Source organism: Oncorhynchus nerka, linkage group LG25 (assembly GCF_034236695.1).
Source record: "Oncorhynchus nerka isolate Pitt River linkage group LG25, Oner_Uvic_2.0, whole genome shotgun sequence".
NCBI lineage: Eukaryota > Metazoa > Chordata > Actinopteri > Salmoniformes > Salmonidae > Oncorhynchus > Oncorhynchus nerka.
The window spans coordinates 7,506,066-7,514,743 of record NC_088420.1 but is presented as its reverse complement, the minus strand read 5'-3'; positions in this window follow the sequence as shown (position 1 = coordinate 7,514,743).

Sequence of the window (8,678 nt, the reverse complement as noted above, 5' to 3'; positions counted from 1 at the left end):
ATGCCTCCCTCCAGTCCCTCGACTTCTTGGCACTGACGGAAACATGGATCACCACAGATAACACTGCTACTCCTACTGCTCTCTCTTCGTCCGCCCACGTGTTCTCGCACACCCCGAGAGCTTCTGGTCAGCGGGGTGGTGGCACCGGGATCCTCATCTCTCCCAAGTGGTCATTCTCTCTTTCTCCCCTTACCCATCTGTCTATCGCCTCCTTTGAATTCCATGCTGTCACAGTTACCAGCCCTTTCAAGCTTAACATCCTTATCAACCTTCGCGCTCTCTCCCCGCTCTCTTCCTCTTCCATCCTATCATCTCTTCCCTCTACTCAAACCTTCTCAACCTATCTCCTGATTCTGCCTCAACCCTCCTCTCCTCCCTTTCTGCATCCTTTGACTCTCTATGTCCCCTATCCTCCAGGCCGGCTCGGTCCTCCCCTCCCGCTCCGTGGCTCGACGACTCATTGCGAGCTCACAGAACAGGGCTCCGGGCAGCCGAGCGGAAATGGAGGAAAACTCGCCTCCCTGCGGACCTGGCATCCTTTCACTCCCTCCCTCTCTACATTTTCCTCTTCTGTCTCTGCTGCTAAAGCCACTTTCTACCACTCTAAATTCCAAGCATCTGCCTCTAACCCTAGGAAGCTCTTTGCCACCTTCTCCTCCCTCCTGAATCCTCCTCCCCCTCCCCCTCCTCCCTCTCTGCAGATGACTTCGTCAACCGTTTTGAAAAGAAGGTCGACGACATCCGATCCTCGTTTGCTAAGTCAAACGACACCGCTGGTTCTGCTCACACTGCCCTACCCTGTGCTCTGACCTCTTTCTCCCTCTCTCTCCAGATGAAATCTCACGTCTTGTGACGGCCGGCCGCCCAACAACCTGCCCGCTTGACCCTATCCCCTCCTCTCTTCTCCAGACCATTTCCGAGACCTTCTCCCTTACCTCACCTCGCTCATCAACTCATCCCTGACCGCTGGCTACGTCCCTTCCGTCTTCAAGAGAGCGAGTTGCACCCTTCTGAAAAACCTACACTCGATCCCTCCGATGTCAACAACCACAGACCAGTATCCCTTCTTTCTTTTCTCTCCAAAACTCTTGAACGTGCCGTCCTTGGCCAGCTCTCCCGCTATCTCTCTCAGAATGACCTTCTTGATCCAAATCAGTCAGGTTTCAAGACTAGTCATTCAACTGAGACTGCTCTTCTCTGTATCACGGAGGCGCTCCGCACTGCTAAAGCTAACTCTCTCTCCTCTGCTCTCATCCTTCTAGACCTATCGGCTGCCTTCGATACTGTGAACCATCAGATCCTCCTCTCCACCCTCTCTGAGTTGGGCATCTCCGGCGCGGCCCATGCTTGGATTGAGTCCTACCTGACAGGTCGCTCCTACCAGGTGGCGTGGCGAGAATCTGTCTCCTCACCACGCGCTCTCACCACTGGCGTCCCCCTGGGCTCTGTTCTAGGCCCTCTCCTATTCTCGCTATACACCAAGTCACTTGGCTCTGTCATAACCTCACATGGTCTCTCCTATCATTGCTATGCAGACGACACACAATTAATCTTCTCCTTTCCGCCTTCTGATGACCAGGTGGCGAATCGCATCTCTGCATGTCTGGCAGACATATCAGTGTGGATGACGGATCACCACCTCAAGCTGAACCTCGGCAAGACGGAGCTGCTCTTCCTCCCGGGGAAGGACTGCCCGTTCCATGATCTCGCCATCACGGTTGACAACTCCATTGTGTCCTCCTCCCAGAGCGCTAAGAACCTCGGCGTGATCCTGGACAACACCCTGTCGTTCTCAACTAACATCAAGGCGGTGGCCCGTTCCTGTAGGTTCATGCTCTACAACATCCGCAGAGTACGACCCTGCCTCACACAGGAAGCGGCGCAGGTCCTAATCCAGGCACTTGTCATCTCCCGTCTGGATTACTGCAACTCGCTGTTGGCTGGGCTCCCTGCCTGTGCCATTAAACCCCTACAACTCATCCAGAACGCCGCAGCCCGTCTGGTGTTCAACCTTCCCAAGTTCTCTCACGTCACCCCGCTCCTCCGCTCTCTCCACTGGCTTCCAGTTGAAGCTCGCATCCGCTACAAGACCATGGTGCTTGCCTACGGAGCTGTGAGGGGAACGGCACCTCAGTACCTCCAGGCTCTGATCAGGCCCTACACCCAAACAAGGGCACTGCGTTCATCCACCTCTGGCCTGCTCGCCTCCCTACCACTGAGGAAGTACAGTTCCCTCTCAGCCCAGTCAAAACTGTTCGCTGCTCTGGCCCCCCAATGGTGGAACAAACTCCCTCACGACGCCAGGACAGCGGAGTCAATCACCACCTTCCGGAGACACCTGAAACCCCACCTCTTTAAGGAATACCTAGGATAGGATAAAGTAATCCTTCTCACCACCCCTTAAAAGATTTAGATGCACTATTGTAAAGTGGCTGTTCCACTGGATGTCATAAGGTGAACGCACCAATTTGTAAGTCGCTCTGGATAAGAGCGTCTGCTAAATGACTTAAATGTAAATGTAAATAGACTATCCCCTACATGGAGAGATAGACTACCCCCTACAGGGAGAGATAGACTATCCCCTACAGGGAGAGATAGACTACCCCTTACATGGAGAGATAGACTATCCCCTACATGGAGAGATAGACTATCCCCTACATGGAGAGATAGACTACCCCCTATCAGGATGGACTCCATTTTCAACACTAACTCATGTGGAAAGAACCTGTGAGGACACGTACATTAGTAAGCCCCTGCACTCTCTCTCTCTCTCGGTGCATGCTGGGTGTTTTTCGAGTTTGAGTGTTTGGTGTGGAAAGCTCTATCCTAACTAACTTTCTTGATTCTTTTCTTTACATGTTATTTTCTATGGTGGAGGGTTAATGCAATATTTGTTTTTAGCGGTATCCAAAGTTTTTTTTTCAAAGTTAGGGTGGAAGAGGACAGAGTAACTTTCCGGGGGGGTGGAAGGTGTAGTGTGCGCAATGGCTTCTCAGCCTAGCGCGGACGAGACGCTGTCGATACAGCATGGATTCAGGTGTGTTCCTGAGAACGGAGTTAAGGTGGAGGAGGTTCTGCTCGCGGTCGGTGAACAGGTAGGAGCTGAGTTTATACATTCTGCTTCTAGAATGAACAAAGCTGTGGTTGTGTTCATGAAAAGGGCAAATTTGGTCGGTAGGCTAATTGCTAGCGGAATATTTGTAAGAGATGTGTTGGTGTCAATTTCACCTCTCTCTACCCCTTCAACAAGAGTTGTAGTGGCAAATTTGCCTCCGTTTATTACGGACGATCAAATTAGGAAAGAGCTGAGTCGTTTTGGTAAGTTTGCTAGCGGTTTCCGTGTACTGTCAGCAGGTTTTCAGGCAGATGCCGTTAAGCACGTTGTTTCGTTCAGGAGGCAAGTGTTTATGTTTCTGAACAATAATGAGCAACAGCTAAATGTGCATTTCAAAGTGAGGCATGGGGAGGGGCTCTATGCAGGTTTTGCCAGCACAGATAGTCTACGGTGTTTTGAATGTGGGGATTTGGGGCACAAGAGCTTTGCGTGCCCACATAAAGGCCATAGACGGAGTGAGGGTGCAAGTGGGGGAAATCGAGGTCAAAATGCAGGGGTATGAGATGCAGACAGCAGAGGCTGGGCCTAGTCAGTCTAGAGATGGTGGTGTAGATGAGGCTGGGGCTAGTCAGGCTAGAGATGGTGGAGAAGCAGAGGCTGGGTCTAGTCAGGCTAGAGATGGTGGGGTAGCTGAGGCTGGGCCTAGACATGCTATGGAGGGTGGTGCAGATGATGCTGGGCCTAGTCATGCTATGGAGGGTGGTGTAGCTGAGGCTGGCCTAGTCATGCTATGGAGGGTGGTGTAGCTGAGGCTGGCCTAGTCATGCTATAGAGGGTGGTGCAGATGATACTGCGTCTAGTCAGGTTATTCTAGTGGATGAGGAGAGTATAGTGGGGAAGTGTAAGAGATTAGGGGGGAGGAGGAGGGTGTCAAGAGGAAAAGGAAAAGGATGTGGATAAAGGTACCATGGAAATGTTGCCTGTTGCTGTGGGTGAGGCCCTAAACAGAGAGAAAGGGCAGGTGGTCAGGGTGGGAGATAGAGAAGAGGAGGAAAGTGAGTCTGAGGAAGAGGATGAGGAGTTATTTTTTTCAGACTCCTCTTCAATTGGCCCGAGCTGACAGCCAGTCAACCAGAGGGGTCTAAGTACACGTTGAGAGAACTGACAAGGTTCCTGAATGAGACTAAGGGGAAAAAAAGTTAATCTTGAGACTTTTTTTTTCCTGATCCTAGAAAGTTTGTAAGATCAGTACAACATGCTATGAGAAATGAGGGGGCATGGTGCCCTCTCACCCAGGAAACGGTTTAGGTTGAGGAAGTGGGTTACAATAGTGCGTAAAGGTTTACCCTTCAGACACTGTTTAAATGTTTAATTTCTTACTGACACTGGGGCTTTTTTGAGCTTTGCTATTGGTCTATTTCTCTGCTGGCTTTTCTCCACTTCTTATGGAGACTCTTGGTAGGCTCGCTCAATATAAATGGCGCCAGAGATGCGGGAAAGAGGAGTGTGTTGGGTGAATATGTAAAACAAAAAAGTACAGGTGTTGTTTCTGCAGGAGACTCCACTTGTGATGTGGTGAATGAAGTTGATTGGGGGCTCTGGTGGAAAGGGGCAAAGTGTGTTGAGCCATGGGACAAATCTTAGTGCAGGGGGTGGCAGTCTTTTTGCACCGGGTCTGGCTGTAAAAATTTGCTCCTCAAAGGAGGTGTGTAGGGTAGGTTGCTTGTTGTTAAAGCAGAAATTAACAACATGGTTTTTGTCTTTATAAATGTGTATGCGCCTAACACAGGGAGAGAAAGAGGGGTTCTATTTGGGAGTCTTAGACAGGAACTCTCACAAGTAGCGCCTGAGGAGACGCTGGTGATCGGAGGTGACTGGAACTGTACAATGGATTTTACAAAAGACAGAAATGGGAAGAGCCTCATTCAGTGTCAGTGGGAGTGTTAAGGGACATCTTTAACCAGTTTGACCTAGTGGATGTTTGGAGAACTAAACATCAAACACAAGACAGTATACGTGGGTGAAGGTTTTTGGGGCTAGGGTGAGTGCAGCTCGACTTGATCGTTTACATGTCCAGGAATCAGAGCAATAGGCTGCTGGGTGCTACCATTCTCCCAGTGGGGTTTTCGGATCACCACATAACCATGGCTCGGCTGTCTATTTCGCCAGGGCCCCGGCAGGCATCTTATTGGAAGTTCAATGTAAAGCTCTTACAAGATGCCACTTTTTGCTCAGGTTTCCAGACTTTTTTGGGAAAGATGGGGGCAGCGAAGAGAGGAGTATGAGTCTCTGAGTCAATGGTGGGATGTGGGAAAGTGCAAATTCGGCTTTTCTGTCAACAGTACACAGCTCTCTCATCCTCAGAGGCTAGGAGAGTATTGGGGGAACTAGAGCGGTGTATTAGTGAGATGGAGGTAGAGATGGTGGGGCAAGGCAATGTTGGCCTCCAGGCTAACTTAGCCGAATACGTAGGGACCTGGGCAGTTTTTTCCAGGTTAAAGCAAAGGGAGCACTTGTAAGAGCTAGGTTCTCCATGCTCAAGGAGATGGATGCTCCCAGCTCCTTCTTCTTTGGTTTGGAAAGACAGAGCAGTGAAGCCAAGGGTATGCATTGTCTACGGCTGTCTGATGGGCGGGTGACCTCTGTGGTGGGGAGATGCGGGAGCGGACTGTGGAGTTTTATACTGAATTGTATAGGGCAGAAATGTGTGATCCTATGTGCTCAGGTCTTGTTGAAGGACTCCCTAAGCTCTCTCGGGCACAGAGGATGAAATGGACATTCCTCTGTTGTCACATGAACTGGCAGAGGCAGTAACCCAGATGTCCCCCCGGTCGTGCACCCGGGGTCGATGGACTTCCAGTGGAATTTTACAAAAAATTCTGGGAACAATTGGACAGGATTTCTTTGCGTGTTGCGTGAATGCGTCGGGGTAGGAGAGTTGCCGATGAGCTGCCGTCGGGCGGCTCTGACTCTCCTGCCCAAAAAAGGGGACTTGTGTGAACTTAAGAACTGGAGGCCTGTGGCATTACTCTGTGCGGACTACAAGATTTTGCCAAGGTCCTCTAACAGACTGAAGTCCCATCTGGACTCTATAATACACAAGGACCAGACATATTGTGTACCGGGACGCTCAATCACGGACAACTTGTTCTTGATTAGGGACATGTTGGACTTGTCGAGAGGTTCTAATGTGAACTTTGGACTGGTCTCTTTAGATCAAGAGAAGGCTTTTGATAGAGTGGATCATGAGTATCTGTTTAATGTGATGTCTGTGTTTGGGTTTGGGAAGAGTTTTGTGACCTGTGTGAAGCTGTTGTATGCTGGGCGTCATGTATGGTTAAGGTGGGAGGGGGCTCAGTAGGCCAGTCTGGGTGAGACGGGGGATTAGACAAGGATGCCCTCTATCTGGGCAGCTGTACACACTAGCCATTGAGCCTTTTTTGGGACTGCTACGCAGGAGACTGCGGGAGTGTGCTGGATAGGCATGGATGTGGTGACAGGAATAGCAGTCTCAGCATATGCAGATGATGTTTCTGTGATGGTCAGGGATGGGCAAGATATGCAGGAACTAGAGACCAGTCTGAAGGTGTGCGAGGGGAGCTTCATCAGCTAAGGTAAACTGGGGAAAGAGCAAAGCTCTGTTATGTGGGGCATGGGGGATAGGGCTCCTCCTCTGCTTCCAGGGGTTTGCAGTGGGGTTGTGAAGGGCTTAAAGTGTTGGGGGTGTACCTGGGCTCGGAGAGGTGGGTCAGCAGAACTGGGAGGGGCTGTCACAGGCAGTGGTGTCAAGACTGGCCAGGTGGAGGTGGCTCCTGTCCCAAGTGTCATATAGAGGAGGGTGCTGATAATCAACAACCTGGTGGCATCTTCCTTGTGGCATAAACTGGCTGTCCTCAACCCCCGCGGTCTGCTTGCAGACCTGCAACGCAAGCTGGTGGACTTCTTTTGGTCGGGACATCACTGGCTGAAGGCAGCAGTTTTGTACATGACCGTCCACGAAGGAGGACAGGGCCTGGTGGAACTGGAGAGCAGGATGGCTGCTTTCCGACTAAAGGCGGTGCAGAGACTGCTGTACCACACTGATGTTGGCTGGAGGGAACCAGCATGCGCTGCTGAGGAGAGCTGGGCGGATTAGGGTTGGACCGGCAGCTGTTCCTCATGAAGCTGGAGAGGCTGAGTACAGCAGGTCTCTCAGAGTTTTACTCTGCGGTGCTGAGGGCCTGGCTGCTAAGACCCACACGAGAAGGGTGTGGAGCCAGGGCAGTGGGTGTGGGAGGAGCCTATCTTCCACAACCCAGCCATCCCTTTGAGATCGGTTCAGTCGGCCAACCTGCAGAGGCAACTGATGGCAGGGGGTTTACAAGGCTGGGTGACCTGAGACTGCTGGGAGAGGAGGTGGAAAACCTTGGAGGTCTTGGCGCAACAAACAGGAATAACGTCTCTTAGGCTGCTGGAGAGATTCCTGGAGGAGGTCCAGGTGGCACTGTCTGAGCCGGTAAGGGGGTGTTTGAGAGGCCAAAGGAGAGGGGCCACAATGTTCCCGCCACTGCAGGTGACGGCAGAGACTGAGACTGGCAAGGGGTCTGGAGGACTTGTTAGATTTTAACACTCCGAGCCTGGGGAGTTTGAGGGGGTGGGAGGTAAAGCCCTCTACAACCTCTGTGTTAAGGTTAGGAGCATTAGAAGCCTAACAGGAGTGAAGGCACATCAGTGGCAGGGGGTATGTGGGGCGGAGAGTATGGTGGGTTTTAGATGGAGGGCGCTCTACAAACCCCCAGTACCAAAGAGGTCAGGGACCTCCAGTGGAGGGTTCATGGAGCCCTGGCCACTAACAGCTGGTTGGCAGGGTTGATCAAAATTGGGCAGGGTGTCCTTTCTGTCAAATGAAAGAAACTGTAATTCATGTGTTTTCTGTGTGCACCAGTTAATGCCATTAATGTCTCTGTTGGAATGTCTGTGTGACAGGTTGGGGGTGTTTTGCTGTTGGGATGTTTATAATGGGATACAGGTATTCGAGTAAGGAGAAAGAAAAAATGTGTTTTGTTGAATCTTCTGTTTGCTCAGGCAAAGTTAGCTATTTGGCTAACAAGGAGGAACAGGGTCAAAGGTGGGGGATAACAGACCCTTTACTACTGTTTAATGGGATGGTCTCTGCGCGCCTTAGGGTTGAGTTTGAGTTCTATAAAATGATCAAATGTGTGGAGATGTTTGAGGAGATATGGTGTGTTGGGGGGGCTGTCTGTATTGCTGGGGAAGATGTTTTGGATATACGGTTGTAGGAGAGGTTTTTTGTGTATGGTGATTTGTACAGGATATATTTTTATTTTTTTATTTTAGGAGTGGGGGGGTGAGTTTTAAATGAATTGAGAATGTTTCAATAAAGAAAGACCAAAAGTCTCTCTAAGTAAGGCTGAAGAAGGAAAGCCAGCTCCTGGGTGTCGTTTTGTTCCCTGTCGAAGTGCGGTTGAGAAGACCTGCCTGTTCCATGTGAGGAAGGATCAAAACACTGACCCACCCATCACCCCCTGAAGAAGATAGAAACCCACCCGTAGACTTTCTACCAGTCCCTATGATGGTAGCATCCTAGAATGGGGCCTATTGACACTTCCTCTGATTTATTTGT